The sequence below is a fragment of the Danio rerio genome, chromosome 6 (assembly GCF_049306965.1).
Source record: "Danio rerio strain Tuebingen ecotype United States chromosome 6, GRCz12tu, whole genome shotgun sequence".
NCBI lineage: Eukaryota > Metazoa > Chordata > Actinopteri > Cypriniformes > Danionidae > Danio > Danio rerio.
In genome coordinates, this window is record NC_133181.1 from 37,624,894 (window position 1) to 37,643,454 (window position 18,561).

Here is an 18,561-nt window from a genome sequence, read left to right on the forward strand (position 1 = left end):
TTAAATATTGTAACTCCCTATATAGAAAGAGAATTAAAATATTAAATTGCCACCCAAATGAAACACTATGCAGCATTTAACAATTGATACAACAATGAAATGACCAAACTAAAAAAAACTTTAAAGGATACCTATTTTACCTCATTTTTTAAGATTTAAGATAAGTCTTTTGTGTCTCCAGAATGTCTGTAAAGTTTCAGTTTAAAACACCAATCAGATTATTTATTATATCTTTCAGAACATTGGCATTTTCTGCTCTGAGTATCTTGCAGCTGTTTTTTTGTGGCATGTGCCTTTAATGTTGGTTCTCCCCGCCCACCGTTCCCACATGCCTGTCAGAGTGTGCCTCAGTCTCCGGCTGCGTCAGATAAACAGCACAGTGACAGACATGAAAGAAGCAGATTTGTAACGTTTGTGAGAAATACTACAGTAACAACTTTCCCAATGATTATTTGACGTATTTGTTGTGGATTTAATTTAAGCTTTTCGATACGTCACACACAATGTTGTTACAAAGTTCACGCACACACACAGCGCACGTTTAACTTTGGACTGTTTTTGCATAATAAATATGACAGAATACACATTAATATCCATTGTACTGACATGCAGCTGTGGTGAAAAAGACTTAAAAATTGCTGTAGTTCACAGGTGTCAAACTCAGTTCCAAAAGGGCCGCAGCTCTGCACAGTTTAGTTCCAACCCTAATTAAACACACTTGATCAAACTAATTGAGTCCTTCAGGCTTGTTTGAAACCTACAGGTAAGTGTGTTGGAGCACGGTTGGAACTAAACTGTGCAGGGCTTCGGCCCTCCAGGAATTGAGTTTGACACCCCTGCTGTAGTTCATTACAAACATGCACTGTTTTAAAATTGTTCTTAATCACATTTCATGCTAGTTGCTTAAAATGCAACCCTGCATTTTAAACATGGTTGCATTGTGCACATCCTATCTTGTAGATTTGATTATATGCGTTACTACGAAGACATGTTAATAAGCAACTGTCAAATAAATTAGTGGGCGGGGAAACAACACTCCTGCATCATGTTGCAGAGGACCTCGAAATGGGAGGGATTTGGATCCTATTTTAACACCAGGCAATAAAAAAAGACCTATTGTCTTTATATTACCCCAGTATGACTGGACACACTACACATCACACAGTTCTGACCAAGCCACTTCCAAAAGGTTTTCATCATTGGTGCCCTTTAAGTCAAATGTCAAATTCCCTGAACTAAAATCCCTGATTTCACTCACTAAAAAGCATTACCATGGCCTATTCACCTTATTTTTTTTTTATATAATATGAGCGGAGAGGTTATTGTAACTTTTTCAAGACTTCCAGTCTCATTCATTTCTATGGTGTTCAACATATTTCAGCTTTTAATGCTTTTTGCATTTAACACATTGACTTTCTTTATTACGCAATTCACTCACTTTTATTCAGCTTTTTTGCTGATTTTTAAGGGATTGCCACAGTGGAATGAACCACCAATTACTCTGGCATATGTTTTATGTAGCCTGATCTCATGAGGAAACACAACTCATTTGTTTTGTCAGTTTAGTGGCTAATTCAGTTGGACAAAAATGTAAGATTTTTAAAAGCAGGCATGGCACAAAAGCCCACCCCTAAACCTGACCCTCAAACATAGGCTCATTCCAAAAACATCCCTATATACATTTCTGGAGGTCGCAAATTATGTAGCCAGAGCTATGTAGGGTTCCTTTTTCTCACTTACCAGCTGACAGCTTGCCTGCGTATGGTCGTTTTTTTTCGCTGTTACCAGTTTGTCCAGTTAGCTCGCCATGTACGTCAGAGGATTTGGGAGGCAGAGAGGAGTTGACTAATCCAGTAAAGAACAGGTCCAGAAGACAGGTAAGACAAAAACAGAAGCCAAAAAATAAATAAACAAGTAAATAAAATGGCTAGAATGTGGTTTAAATTTGAAAACATGGTAAAAATGAAGGTGCTTTTATTTTTCTGGATTTCTTTTAAAAACACTGCGGATGGGTATAGGGAAATGGTAGGCGGGTCAATCTGTGATTTTTATAACACTATTAGCTGGGTTTAGGGAAGGGGGAGGCTGGGGGGTGGGGTTGGTCGGTTGGTCAGTCAGTCGACAATGCCCTCTAGTGGATCTACATGAGAACAGCAGGCATGAATGGCCTCACAAGGGAAATTTGAGATCTGAAAAAGCGTACACAGCTGCCTCTGGTGGCAACAACTAAAACTGCAAAAAAGGAAAACAAAATCTGCAAAAAATGTAGCTCCTGGGACGCATTTTGCTCTCTCCAGAAATGTATGTAATCATAATGAGCCTGTGTTGCAACCTTCAATGGCAATGAAACTCGCTCTAAATTGTACAAATTCATACGAATAAGCCACTAAATCAAAAACTTTCGAATTGCAATGAGATAACATTGGCTTTATGTGGCAGATACCAATTTAGTAATTCATCACAAAATTGAAAACTGACATTAAATTAGTAATCTATTGATTTAGTATACCACACATAAATTAAACACACAAATCAAGTGCAGTTCATTCTTCTGTGGCGACCTGGGATTAATCAGTGAAATGATGGATTAAGAGGAAGGACAATGAAATGAAATAACTGAACTAATCAAGGTTGCAAAAAAGTGTCCATTTATAGAAAAGTGTACTAAATAAACTATTTAGTAGAATTATTATTTTAAATTTTTTTGGACTGCCTACCTATGGCTCTTAAAATCTTCGAACTGGACCCAATCCTAAATAAAATATTGGGTCTTCACACCTTTCCACACTTAGCTGAACAGCAGAAATGTAAAACATTGGCTTTGGTTACAGTGGATGTGATCGTAAGCTGCTGGCACTTCAGAGAGCACAGGTCTAAGAGCGGATTTACTCGCTCCAGCCATTCCCTGCTAATGCGAGCTATATTTTCATTGTGCCGCTGATCTCAAATAGGTTAAAAATAGACACTTTCTTCCACATCCTCTCTGACCTTCTCGCTCAGATGTAAAATACAATCCCATGGGAACATTACACTGGCCACAAGATAAAAACAGGAGCCCACTGGGCCAAAAGCTCTTCACAGAAATCGGCTTCTTATCTGAAAGGAGCAAACGCACACGTGTGCCTCGCTGTGACGATCAATAAGACAGATAAATGATAACTCTGTGGGCAGAAGCTGACTCACGCCGGCTCATTGTGTTTGTCTTAGCACTCGGAGGTCAGGATATCACTGATGGGAATCTGTGTGAGACCCCATCATCAATGAATGTTGTGATTTCAGGCCATGGGGAAAGATGGCCGTGTCTATATGACCAGGAGGGGTATACTGCGTTCAGTGATGGCGGATTGTTATCTGTGTCACTGTCTCCAGATCTGTCCATCAGGTCCTAGTTTTCCTGACATTCTTGCCAGCTTTGGTAAGAAGGTCTAGTAAGTGATGTGTATGATGCACTTTAGGTTTAAAGAGATACCCTAATCAATATTGTCATTCAGTGTAGAGCTGCATGATTGTGGATAAACAAAGAACTATTTTGTTGTTGTTGTGTTAAATAAAATAGAGAACACAATTCTGATTCTGAATACACAAAAAAACAAATGATGTTTGCTGTTTGTTCAATCTACTTTTTTAAATTCTTTTTTTTTACTAAATTCTTGAGTTTTGGGGGACAGCTTAATTGTTTTATGTCAACTTACATTTGGCAGCACAGATAAGATTAATTCCTTCATGTTGTCGCAACACAAATTTATTGAAACCAAGCATTTTTGAGTAGACAATTAAAAAAAATAACAAGTGATATACTGGAGGTTCTGGCAATTGTTTTTTAAAGATTACATTACATGTTTTGCTGAATTTAATGCATACCTGTCAACCCTCCCGTTTTACCAGGATTCTCCCTTATTTTACAGTTCTGTACCGCTTTCATCCCATTAAGGTATTTTCCCGTATTTCTCCCGTATTTTCAGTGTTTCTCTGAAGGGTGGCGAGAAACATTAAAGAGCCGAGCCTCCTTATACGCAACCCATACCGCCGAACCACCAGTGGTGCCCCTTGCTCTTAAATGCAAGTCTGTTCTGTGCTTTCGCTTTGTTTAGGCACGAGAAGACTTTGAAAAAAATATAAAAACGGCGCGATTGCCTTCTTTTTCATAACAGGTGCCGTCACCCCTCCTATGCAATCCTCAAAACAGTCATATAACTGTGCATGACTGTCAGCTGACGCCCTCCATAGTAATTAATAGACTATGTTTCCCAAACGCACTCTGTACACGTGATTTAAAGCGGAGCGAAAGTCTGGCTTTTGGGTGCGTGTTTAAACAGACTTATACACAATTAATAATATTAATAATATCTAAAGATGTCAATCTTCGGTTTTCTTTTTTTCAAACACAACTAATTTCGTCTTAAATGAGCATAAAAAGTTAGGAAAGCAGTCTAATGCCTTTATTATATTGTTAGATCTGTGCATTTTTAAAGTGACACCTGTTATTTTATGTAATCAAACGGAAAAAAATCCCTTATTACGGTGGGCATATCCCTTATTTTCACATCCCAATGTTAACAGGTATGATCTAATGTTTTGAATAAATTATAAGAGTAGCTTCCCTTAAACTTTGAACAATCAGTGAAATGATTGAAAAACAGTACAATGATGGGTCGTTATTCTCCTCAAAGTTCAACTATCTGATAATTAAAGGCTACTTATTAACAAATGACATTTAGCAGATCATAAATAACCCAAAATACTCAGCACAAAATTATGGACATGTTGAATATAATTGTACTGTATAGGCAGTGTTGAGTAAGATACTTTAAACAAAGTAATGAATTACCAATTACATTATTAACATTGTATTTTAATACCTTTGTCTGAAAAGTAATTTAATTACTCAACAGGGAATGCAATTACGCGACACCATACTTCAAATCCTGATAATTCTGAATACAGTCAATAGAAATGAATCCCTTACTTCCTTAAATTTGACTCAAACAGGGCCTTTTAGCTTTATAGCTTTATTAAAAACACTTTGATTAATACATGTATCAAAACATGAAACATGTTAAAATAATGAATGACATGTGCATAAGAAATAGTATCGTCATTCATTTCTGACTCAGTTTATTTTTTCTTAAGCATGTTGTAACAGTTTCTCTGCTTCTCTGAGCTGATTTATACAGAATTGTTGAATTTATGTTCAGTATTTAAGGCAAGTCCATTATACGTAATTGTAATTAAATCTCTTACTTTACTTTTTAAGTCATTTAATTACAGTACTTTGTAACTAATTACACCCAACACTGAATGTAAGTAATATAAATGGACAATAATATGGACAAACAAAACAGCGTACTGAAAACAGCGGTCTAACAATGTAGTGTTCCTGACGTTATTTCGGAACAGCATATCTGTGATTTCCTCATTATTATTAAGCACCTGCACAGCAAGTAACTGTAACACATGATAAACGAATGACCAGTGCTTTTTTTTTTTCGCACAGTTTGTGCGCACATCATCTGCATAATGGCAGAGAAAAGTGAAGATGTGCTGTCCTCGAAGGACGTTCAGCTCGTATTAGAAAACAGTCAGTTTACTGTTAGAAAATGCACATCCGTCAAGTCTGATGTATGGGAGTCTTTTCCTTGCATTATAGATGCAAATGGAAAAAAAATTACCCTCTGCGCGACGTCATAATAGCTTAAAGTTTTACCCTTTAGCAGTTACAAGACTGGAACCTCATGTTTAATATGGCACGCATGACAAAGGGGCAAAAAAAACTGACTTAGCCTTTGCACAACAAACAGTTTTATCTGTTATCTCTCTCTTTTTGGTAATACCCAATTTTAAGGTGAGATTTTGAAAACCAGATTGTAATGTAGCGGGGACGATCGGGTCTGGTAGAAAATTATTCTAAGCGGGCAGCAGGTGAACAAACGCTGAATATACAGCGAGGTTGGTGCGGATAAAAACCTGATGAGAGCGGGACTATAAAAACAGTCCCACACAGAACTCTACCGCCAACTATTCCAGCATATGTTACACGCAGTAGATGCCCTTCCAGCTGCAACCCAGTACTGGGAAACATCCATAAACGCTCTCATTTATGCACACTATGGCTTCCAGGTTTTGACCTTAGAGCTGCCTAACGCCATTGTGTATCATTTTCATTCTAAAACGCTGTTTTAAAATTAAAATGTATTGGTGTAAACGGGGCCTTAGTTTAACCAATTCACCTATACCACATGTGATTTGACTGTGGGGGAAAACGGATTACCCGGAGGAAACCCAAGGAGAACATGCAAACTCCGACGCCAATTGACTCAGCCAGGACTCGAACCAGTGACTTTCTTGCTGTGAGGGGACAGTGGTTAGCGACAGTGATAACCACTGAGACACCGTGCTGCCCTTAGGTGGATATCAATAATATATCATTTAAATTCAGATTTAAAAAAAAGCTTATTTAGAATTTATGCTTAAACTCAGTCAAAACTTCACATTTCCTTATATTAGATGAATCGGGACTTTTGCTCAATATCTTGAATTGTGTGATAAATACATTTTTAATGGTTGTTGCAACAATGTAATGGCAAGCTTTATTTTAAACATCAAGTTTACAATTGTCATTTTTAATCTTTATCATAAATAAAATTGTTTATATCTGATCTATATGCCGAGTACTTATGTGACAAGTTTAACGTTTTTTTTTAACACTGATATCATAATACTGATTGAAAACACTAAACACTGAAGGCATTCCATTAATATACATGACAACTGCTATCTCTGGGTCAAACGCAGTCAAAGGTTTAATAAACATGCAAATTAGGATCAATTGTAATTAAGATCTCTTTAGTCTTTGAATAAAGATCACAATCTTTAACTGATTAATTATGTAGGTCATATGCCATCATTTACTGACTCATGTTGATGCTGCGTGGCTTTCATTCTGCAGTGGAGCTCAAATACATAATACAGTGAATGAGAACTACAAGATTTCAATCTCCAAAAAGGACACAGACATATCATAAAACATCTATTTGACACTAAACATTTGAGATGTTTAATACCTTTCTGTGAGAAACAGAACACTTTTAAGTCATTACTCACTCCTGTTCCTCTTCAGTGAGCTGTTAAATGCTCCAACTGGATTATTGATTCATTGAGCTGAATTTAATTCAATGATTCAATTAGTTGAGTTTCATCCACAAAAGCTACTAAAGTGCTATACAAAACTTTAAAGAAATGAAAAGTCTGTTCACTGTTACTTTGGAATGATATTATTTTATCATATTTATATCTAAAATTAATTTTACAATTTGTTTGAAATATAAAAATTTATGCCTAAATCTATAATTTCATTCATTCATTTTCTTGTCAGCTTAGTCCCTTTATTAATCTGGGGTCACCACAGAGGAATGAACCGCCAACTCATCCAGCAAGTTTTTACGCAGAGGATGCCTTTCCAGCCGCAACCCATCTCTGGGAAACATCCACACATACACTACGGACAATTTAGCCTACCCAATTCACCTCTTACCACATGTCTTTGGACTGTGGGGGGAAACTGGAGCACCCAGTAGGAAACCCACGCGAAGGCCGGGAGAACATGCAAACTCCACACAGAAACACCAACTGAGCCAAGGTTCGAACCAGCGACTTTCTTGCTGTGAGGCGACAGCACTACCTACTGCGACACTGCCTCGCCCAATCTATAATTTATTAAACTAAAATAAAAACTGAAGCTATATATATATATACTGTGCGATATGGGTGTATATTGGCACTGGTGGGAGCCTGGGAGGCGTGCATTGTAGTGTCCCACCAGTGACAATATGCAGCCATATCGCACTGCTACTGTGATATTGCATTTATAAAACAGTTCGACAGCATAACTGTGTATTTAAAGAAGAAAATTAAACACTGAGAGTCTAACAAATCTTTTGTGGAACTACTTTCCTCTGCCATTCATATACATCTGCAGCTGACGTCAGAACAGCAAAAACCATTTCTACTTCACCAACGTTACTTTAGAGCTGGTGTTTGAATGATTCTCTTTTGCAATGGGGATATTGCAATAATTAACCCCAAAAAAGCCAAGCATTGCAAACACTACAAGATTACTGTTGTGTTTGCGAAAAGGAAAAATGCTAAACATGCAGGCATTTCTTCTATCTTTCTTTTTACTGAACTGTCTGTGGTAACAAAAACAGGAGGCGCATTAGAAACAAACAGATGGCCAACCAAAAAGTAACTCAGGGTTATACAAAGAGTGGCCAACACAAAATACATACATGATGCTGATATGCGAGTCCCATCTCACACTCAATACACTACAATTAATATGGTAAAAATACAGCACTACAACATAAAAGAGAGAGAGAGAGATCGATTTAGAATGTCACTCACCGATTTCATAATGTTTTTATCACTGTAGTTTTTTTTTCTCTAAGGGCTTATTATTCGCTCTCTGTCATCATCTTTTTGGAGTCAAAAATTTTGGAAAATAATTGAACAAAATTTAAGACCTTGTAAAAAAACCCGATTAAGACTTTGTTACCTTTTAAGGACTTACTTTTTCATAATTATCAACTTATAATCCTTTTTACCCCACGGACACCCTGCACCAAAGAAAATTCTGAATGTAATGTAGACTAGATTTATGAATCACTTTAGTTAGAGTTGCAAACTTCCTGAAATTTTCAAAGCTCAAACCTTTCCATGTGAGAATCCAATGTGCAAACATGGAAATTAACAGAAAAGACATTGAAAATAACACCAAAACACATTCAATACTTAATAGGTAAGCCACATTTCTGCATTTGAGTCCAGTCAATACATCCATTCAAGTAGGTTTTATATAACTTGACTACATATATTTTATCGATAGCATGAAAAATCATACAATTTATATCAAGTCGCACAAATTTTCTTAATTTGCCATAAATTCCTGTAAATTTAAGGTAAGTTTGAAGAAAGTTTTCAGAAATTCACCAGAAATTCTTCACTACTTTGCAACCCTATAGATATTTATTTCTTTTATCTTGATTTTTTTTAATCTTGAATTAAAATTTAATCCATATTTACTGTAATAATATTCATAAATTTGTCCTTTCATCCTCAATCACAGGAATTAAGCAATTGTTGCTGGACAATTCAAATCATAAAAAATAACATTGCAGCTATTTTTACATTGCTTTTTTTGTAATTGTTGTATTTCAGAAATGCTGCATTTGCCTGGGATTTTTTTCTCAAGTATGTCTGCAAAAGACAGAGAGCTGACCTTCTGTCACCACAGTAACACAATAACAAACCCATCTCTGTTCTCCAGCGCTGCAGAGCCTGCAGAGTCTCTCCACACAAACAGCTTTCTGGCTCTTCTCTGGGCAAACAGAAGAACGGGAGCTGGAATGTAAACAGGAGACAGATTTGTGAATACGCAGCATGTCATCTTTATTTAGCACCCTACGGGTAACTTGATTATTTTTCCACATTTTACTGTAAAAACCCTCCTGGATGCTTGCTGGACTTCTAGCTGAGTGTTATTTTTGAATAAAGACTCATGCAGGTTGAAGATGCTGTAGGACGTCTGGGGAAATGAGTACAGCCAATACATTACAATAGAGTTGGAGGAACTTGAAAAAAATAAATGTTTTTTCCCTCTATAGAAAACACTTCAGTTATTAACTCATGAATTACAATTAATTACATGTGATTACAATTTAAAAGTACAATTTACAATTTAAATACAATAAGATTTATATGTTTCTAATAGGGTTTTTTCAAGGTTATAAAAAAAAGTGTAAAATTCCAAAATCTAAATGTTAGGCTTTTAATGTCTTGCGTTCATTGTATTGAACTCTAGAAATGAAATCACCTTTATCAAATGCTGCCTTTAATATTAAATAGAAAAAATAATATTTACTTATATTATAAATGCTGTAAGTGCTTTAGAATGCGTCACAATCACCAGAGATCTCTTTGCAGATCGCTGAAATACATCCATTATCACCCGGACTACAATTCTGCCATATATTAACTACAACTCCCATCATGCACCTCAAACACACACCAGTTCTGGATCACCCCTGATTACACACACACACACACACACACACACACACACACACACACACACACACACACACACACACACACACACACACACACACACACACACACACACACACACACACACACACAAACACAGCTGGGGTCCATTCTTCATACGTGGATTACTCAGTTAGCTGGATTGGGTTATTGATGATTTGACATGATCCAGGATAATTTAATTCTTTAAAACTCATCCAAGAGTGGTTGTCATAGCAACAGTTCTGGTAGCTCAAACCTGCTTGGGAGCAGGCTCATTTCATATAAACAGGATTAGATTGGGTCAGTTCAAGCAAAGGTAATACTGAAAGTATGTAACGATTGCGGATATTTTCTTACAGTAGCAGTTATTGACACTTGGGAAAATAGTGTGTGCATGTGTGTGTGTGTATATATATATATATATATATATATATATATATATATATATATATATATATATATATATATATATATATATATATATATATATATATATATAATACTATAATACATATACATATAAATCTTTAAAATATATATTAAAAAAACTTATGCAATTTGCACTCCAAAATAAAAGTAAAAAGACAGTCACCTGGTGGTTCAAAGACACAAATTATTGCCCACAACAAAGTTGAAAAAACAAAGCCCACAACAAAGTTGAAAACTGCGCTGTCAGCCAATCGTTGCATTGCTGATCATGATTTCGAGGATCCATAGATGTCCTTCACAACACACACAGTGATCTCAGATCAGTTCATCCAGACATTTTAATCTGATTCATGAACTTGTTTGAAGAACCAAATTAGCCAGAGATCAATTATCAAGATTAACAGATCCAGGATCTGCCAAATCATCTTAGATCTTTTAATCGAGGTAAGATGAACGGACCACTGGTAAAATTCACCTCTAAAACACACACACACACACGTTGCCGAGTCTTGTTTCCTGTATGATTTCTACGTGTTTCTTGCCTTGTTTTTTCTGTGGGTTTTGATCCATGTTATTGTTTATGCTGTTTGTCTCCTGCACTGACCTTTCACCTGTGACCCCAACTGTGATTTTGGATTACCGCCATATATCCATTTGCTCCTGTTTGACCATTGCCTGTCTGACTAAGCGATTTATGAACTGCATCAGTGTGTGTATTTGTGCCCTTTATGTATTTATATATTCATTTTCCATGAAGATATTTTGTAAATGTCTTACTGTATATACATCAAAGCTTACTTACAGATTATTAATATAAATTAAAGAACTTAAACTGGACAAAGTAAATTATTAATATAGATTTTTCTCAACACTCAGCTTTCAAATTGTTGTATTCTGTTCAAATATTGTCAAAAAGTGACTCGTGGGCCAGGGACACAAATCATTTTAATTGTTTCTTTTAGATTAAGTTGATATCTGTGTATTCCATCTATAGTGGAATGAACCCCCAACTTATCCAGCATATGTTTTTTATACAGCGGATGCCTTTCCAGCCACAACCCATCACTGGGAAACATCCATACACACTCATTCACACACACACTCATGCACTACGGTCAACTTTAGCAAACCCAATTCACCTTTACCATATGTCTTTGTGGGGGAAACCAGACAACCTGGAGGAAACTCCACACAGAAATGCCAACTGACCCAGCCGGGGCTCGAACCAGTGACCTTCCTGCTGTGAGGCAATTGTTCTACCCACTGCACCACCGCGTTGCCTTAATATAATATAATATAATATAATATAATATAATAGATTAGAATAGAATAGAATAGAATAGAATAGAATAGAATAGAATAGAATAGAATAGAATAGAATAGAATAGAATAGAATAGAATAGAATATATCTTTAGTTTAGGCAGCACTAAGACATCACTTGAGTGAGACCAATCATGGATCAAAACATGAACTCTCTGGACAGAAATGTTAAATATGGCCCAATCGCTCGCTTTTTTTAAAATTTTGTTTAATCCAGCCCCTTTTCACAGATCCGTATGACAAAATTTCACAAGCTTAAACTCTAGTGTGACTGAGGCATTATCTTTATAATGATATAACAAGTTATAGAAATTGCAAATAACACACATGTAGCCGGGCATTAAATTACTTACTGTTTATTTATTTGTATTTTAACTGATAACTATAAAATTATGTGTCTCAGGTTTTGTGTCTGATAGTTTTTACTCTAATTTTGTGCGCCAACTAAGTTGTTCGTCCCCCTTTTTTTCCCCCGTTCTGCCCACCATGCTCAATTCTCTCTCTGCACTCCACGTTTATCATGAAGCATTTTTTGAAAATATTCTGGAATAGACTTGAACTGAACATTACTTGAAGTTATCTGATATAAAGAGCTTCTATCTGGTATGAAGTTATCAAATATGACAGATATAAATCAGTGTCTAATTGACTGCTGTTCTGTCATCTGTATTTTAGGATTTACTTGGCAGTTGTATTCACTATTTGTGTGTTTTCCAGCATGTTTGGAGCCCGTTGAGAAGATACAAACCCTGTTGAGTAGTGCTTTTGGCTATATTTAAAAATGTTATATTATTTGGTAACTCACTGTGCTGTTTGAGCTCCTCTTCAGAAATTCAAACAGATGCCTGCTGTTTTTTAATTATTACTTTGTATCCTCATTTAGTGAATGTTTTAAATTTGCAATTGTTTTTTTCAGATGCTTCAAAGCTGTTTTATTTGGAAATGAGGTCGACCTTTGACATATATATGTTGTATAGACAATTTCAATGTGGTCATGTAATTGGCCCATGAATATTTCCTGCTTGTTATTAAACTATTTCCTGACTGTAACAAGTTAAAACAGCCATCATAAAATTATTTATCAATATGTAATTCTTTAGGGATTCTCGGAAGCTATAGACAGAGTACAAGTAAAGGAAATACGTTGGGACCATTGCTTTTGTTTACATTCCTCAAAATGGTGTAATGTATGTTCAGGTTTAAATGAAAGGTTGCAATATGCTTCGAGTATGTGGATTATGTTCATCTCAGTACCAGACAATGGCAGAATTTAGCAGTAGAAGACTTTATTTTAATTATTCTTCCAATTTTCCTTGTTCATTCTCTACAGTTTGCTTTTAAAGGAGCAGTTTGTTTGGACAAGGAGAGGCAAGCAGGAGACTAGAGAGACATTTACATGAACAAATTCATTATTCATTTCTCATGTCTGAGGGCACTATTTTTTTCATAGAGAAATGAAAAAGACTTTAAACAAGTTTCTGTGTTCATTAGTTTCCTGGTTAACTTTTGAGAAAAATATTTAATGAGTCACAAAGCATCAGTTATGCTATTGTAGTGCTTTACTTACAGAGATTAAAGTTATTTGCTATTACTTTATGATTTAGTTATGAGAGGCTGACTGTTATGAATTAGCGACTATTAAGATAACTTACTGCAGTGCAGTCTTAGCATTACTGTATTTGGCACATAACGTTAATTGGACCCTGTGAGTAGGTAGTGCTTTTGGCTATGTTTAAAAATTAATATGATCTGTTAAACAACCAAAACGGGTTTATTAGAAATATTTGCTTCAGCCTTTAGAATTGAAACTGCAAAAACTTACCTAACTTACGTCTACAGAACAGTTTCTTCAAATAAACGATAACGTAACTTACGATTTAAGTTAACGTTAGCATGACGCCGACAACTATTGTCCACGCTAAAGATATTTACAGGGACATATGGTCGACAATAGTTATATAGTTTTCATGCAGTTCTTCGAACAACATTAGATACCACAACAACCTAACGATATATATACACGTTAATTTCCCTACTGAATAACCCAGCTTAAACCAGCCTAGGCTGGTCAAGCAGGTTTTAGCTGGTCATCTCAAAGCCTGACTATAGCTAGCTAAGACCAGGCTGCAAATGGCTGGAAACCAGCCAGGAAAAGACCAAAATCCCTCTAAAACCAGGCTGGTTAACCAGCTAAAACCAGCCAACCAGCCTAGGCTGGTTTAAGCTGGATTTTTCATCAGGGTTGTAATTTAATATGTGTGCGTCACCTGTCTCCATTGACATCTTTTCTGTCATGGTCAGTTTGCTTAGTAGCTCACTCTACGGTGTTGTTCTTTGCAGAGCCAAAATTCAAGATTGGTGAAACAATTCCACAAAAGAGATATAGAAGTAACGTAGTAAAATAAAACTACGTGGTCGCGGTGTACTTTTCTTTTACGGTTATTCGTATTTGCAAAAATGTATACAGCGCCCTCTAGTGGACTTGTCACGCAACATCCAAAGCAATAAAAAATATAAGCTGAGTCACGTCTTGGGACTGATCTTTTGATACATAATATATGTCATTCAGATTAAAATTTTGAGTAAAGTTAGTTTAAAGTTTGAGTATTTATTAGTAGGATGTGTGAACTACCCCATCAATTTGTTTGTTAGCTAGCTACTATTCGAAAGTTTGTCTGCTCATTTAATCTATTCAAACTGCTATCTGGTGTTTATTACTAATTATGACTTTATGTTTAATAATTGTTCCAAAGTAAACCCAGTTCGAACTAGCATGTTTTTTTGTAAAGCCATTATAATAGTAACCAAATACTAATTTATCTCAGTGCAAGACAATGAAAGAATGTAGCTTTTTATTTAGAATGCTTTCCATAACCATGCTTAACATCATTGCAGGCCTCTGATTTTGTTCGACCTCTAAATTTTTTTTAGTTTACATTTCTGAAAGTAAACATCTGCCATTTTCCCATCTGACACCCTCTGACACTGCCCTTCTTCTGCAGAAACCACTCGAAAGTCTCTATCGGAAAAATGATTCTGTCTTGAGTGGACTCTTTTAGTGTTTTAATGGTAAACTCAATGGTTACCCTTAAACAACATACTCATAGTAGTCAACAGGGTATTGTATTTTTAAAACACTGTAAAATACTTTGTAAGAAATCTACATCAAGACATCATATAAATACTCCTCGATTGGTGCTTTGGATATTGTTGACTTACGTTTAAAGACCAACTGAAAAAAAAAAAACTTAGGAGAAAAAGTATGCTGCACAAATACCAGTTTTGAATGGATTGCTGATGCCAAATGTTTGCTAAAATGAACAACACACAAAAAGACCCACAGTGATCTTACAATCCTTCATTGGCTGTTTTAAATGGCAGTATATGATCAGTAGGTTCACTGTATAGTTAACGAAGATGTAAGACTTAAGATGTCATGACATACGAAACACAAATATTTAATAATCAAAAACTCCTAATACAGTTTTTACATAGAAGAAAAAGCAAAAATAAAAATAAATAAATAAATAAAAAACAAATCTGAGCAAAATTACTTAAATTACTCTTTATTTAACACCCTTTCAAAAATATTAAGAGGTTGAATAATCATTGTACAGATATGATGACAATTTTACTAGGTAGGAGTCAATGTTTAGGTAGCTAGCTGAAGCCAGTGGTGCTGTCTGTAAAAACAGAGGCCCAATCAAGTCACTCCATTTAGTTGTATTAATTAACAGTTAACAAAATTTTGTCCTCAGAAGGAAAGGTGTGTGTATGTGTATATGTATATGTGTGTGGTTTATGGTCAGATACGGCCACACAGGGAAACATCAAAAGGAACCAGATACAGCCCTCTGCACAGCTCAGTAGTGTGCAGCCAGAAAGGGCAAACTGTGGGCACAGGTGCCATTAATAAAGCCTTTGAGGCAATCCTTATTGGTCTGAGAATGAGTGGGCGGAGATGGAAGTGAACAATGAACTGAACAGGGGTGTGACACTATTTTATACCGTCATTGGTCCGCTACCTTGAGATTGCAGCTTAGGGACAGAAAACCTCTCAACAATTTGCAATCAAACATTGTTTACTTCACTAAGTCAATTTAATGGGGAAAGCATTGATCAAATAGGTCTAATTGATGGAAGATTTGCAAAGAAATGTCATGCTCCTTTGTAAAAGTATTTTGTAGTGTTTTAAAAATACAAATTAAAGTATTTTATTTTGATACATGTTGTGACGGCTAGATTTTGAAGTTTATTTTGATACACCTAAAATTAAGGTATTTGGTATTTTTTGCATTATGTATTTTTGCCCAATCCTCATAGTCAATTGAAGTTAATTTGAATATAGACACAGTGTATTCCAGACTAAACAGATGAGTCTACAGTCTAGACTATATTAAGGTTGTTCAGAGTTAGTGTGTGAGATTTAGGGCGTGATATTATCATATTTCCTGAATTTGCTTGATCTCTGGTGCTGCATTTTAAACAAGCTTATTTATGGAGACTCTGGGGCATCCAGCCAGAACTGCATTACAATAATCAAGTCTTGAACTTTTCTGCATCTCACACTGAAAGATATTTGGTGTTATGTATTTATGAGGTGGAAAATACAGTTATGAATGAGAAACTTGATAAAAAATGGCCTTCAAATGCTAATACCATGCTTGCTAATAATTTCATCTAAAGAGAATGTGTAAGAACAACATCTGTTGTACACTTATTAACTAATGTGCCTGATTCAATATATTTAATTGAACTCTTATTATTCAGCTATAATATATTCAGATTTGCATTGTATGGCACCTTTAGCATTTGTTTGTTATTGTTTTTTTATATTTTACAAACAACATAGTATCTTTCTGATGGGAGTGAAATACACAAAAAACATATGATCCTGTTCCAGAGGTAAAACCAATGAATCACAAATGATATTGAGTATCCAATACTGTAAAGAGCCCCTATTATGCAATATAAGAGATCATATTTTTGTTTTGGGGTCTCCAACAACAGGCTGACATGCACGCAAGGTCACTTAACACTTTCAAAGAACACTTTCATTGTCTTATAATATGCATTTATTTTTTACATAATTATCCCAACGACTACCATATGATTCGTTTAGCGATTCATTTGTTCCCAAAACTCTGACTGGTCCGATGACCCAGTCTATTGCGATTGGTCGACTGCATTCAGCGTGAGACAGAGAGATATGCCTACCACGACTTATCAACAATTTTGAAGTAGTCAGAGTGCAGAGTGTATGTGTGAACCCAATGTAGGAGTGCATTAAAGCAGTGCAGTTAAACACCAGCATGATGCAATATTCCTAACCACGACACACATTCAGTATTAATCTACACAGTGGCAAAAGCTGAACTATTTTGAAACCTGAACACCGCACGTGTGTAGGAAAAGCTGATGGTGGCCATAGCAACGACAAACAGCAGTGGATTAAGAGCTCACAAGCAAATTTATATCTTTAAACATAGCAACCCGCATTTGCAGGCTAGAGAAAACAAGAAGGAAACTATTTTAATCACACTTACTTACACTTGAGAACTGAAGGAGGAAACTGATCCATGAACTGTGTTCTGTAAAGTTCCTGTCAAGCTCTGACAAAGTCCCATCAATAGTCTTTTCTGATCCTTCCTTTAACAAATGGCCTACAAATCCCCGTGTGGATTGCCGAAGCACTTGTCAGAAAAATAAAGGGAACACAGCACAAGGCCGGGGCTATAATGCTGAAGTATTTTTGTAAAAATAAACAACTGACTCTTCACAGCCTCAACGTTGAGTAGAGAAAATAACACTAGCTTACCCTCACTCTTCAGAGCTGTGTGACATGATTCAACCAGGATCTGCTACAGTGTTTTTATTTTTATTTTTTTGTTTGTGGGCGAGGATGGGGGTCTGCGCGTGCAACAAATGGGTGGTGCTTGAGTTCTATATCGATGTCACGCCGACACAGCTAAAGACTCGTTACAAAGATAATTAATTTGAACCACTCTGAGTTGACTCTTTTAGATAAATCAATAGTTTTAAACATGGTGCACTTTTAGATTTAAGCCTGGATAAGCTGGATATCTCACTTCCCTTAGAGCTGTGTTACCCACTGCATAGAAGATCAATTGCAAAAACCTGTAAAAGAGGCTCGTTAAAAAAGTTAATAAATCTGAACATTGGCGTGGATTATAGCACAAGATCAGATCTGTGCATATCCATATTTGATGAATGAGTTCCAGGTTTATGCCAGTCCACAAAACCTACTTGGGGAAAAAAGATGTTGGTTGAAATAAATGTACATTTTTAAACAAGACATAACAGACGAAGAGTCAGAAAGGTTAAACTCTTGCAACTGAAATATGGTGTTAACGATAATCATTTCTTCATCCATGCATTCATCTGTATAAATTATAGCAGGTCATCTGTTTCCCTTTGAATTAATATTCAGCACTATTAGGAACAAATTATACACTTAGGCAATTAGGCAGTTATGCTTGTCAAAGTAGGTCTACATGAGGGTGTTAGGCCACTTCATTAAGATGTTAATTGTCATGTAAATTCAGAACCCTCATATTAGCATAGAGACCATTGTTTTAGGAGATTTTCTTTATCAGCTCTCTCTTTCTCTTCAGACCAACATATTTTCTTCGGAGCGAACTGCATATGATTTGTGTTCATAGAAACTTCATCGAGATGAAAGATGTTTATGAATGTGACATCTTTAT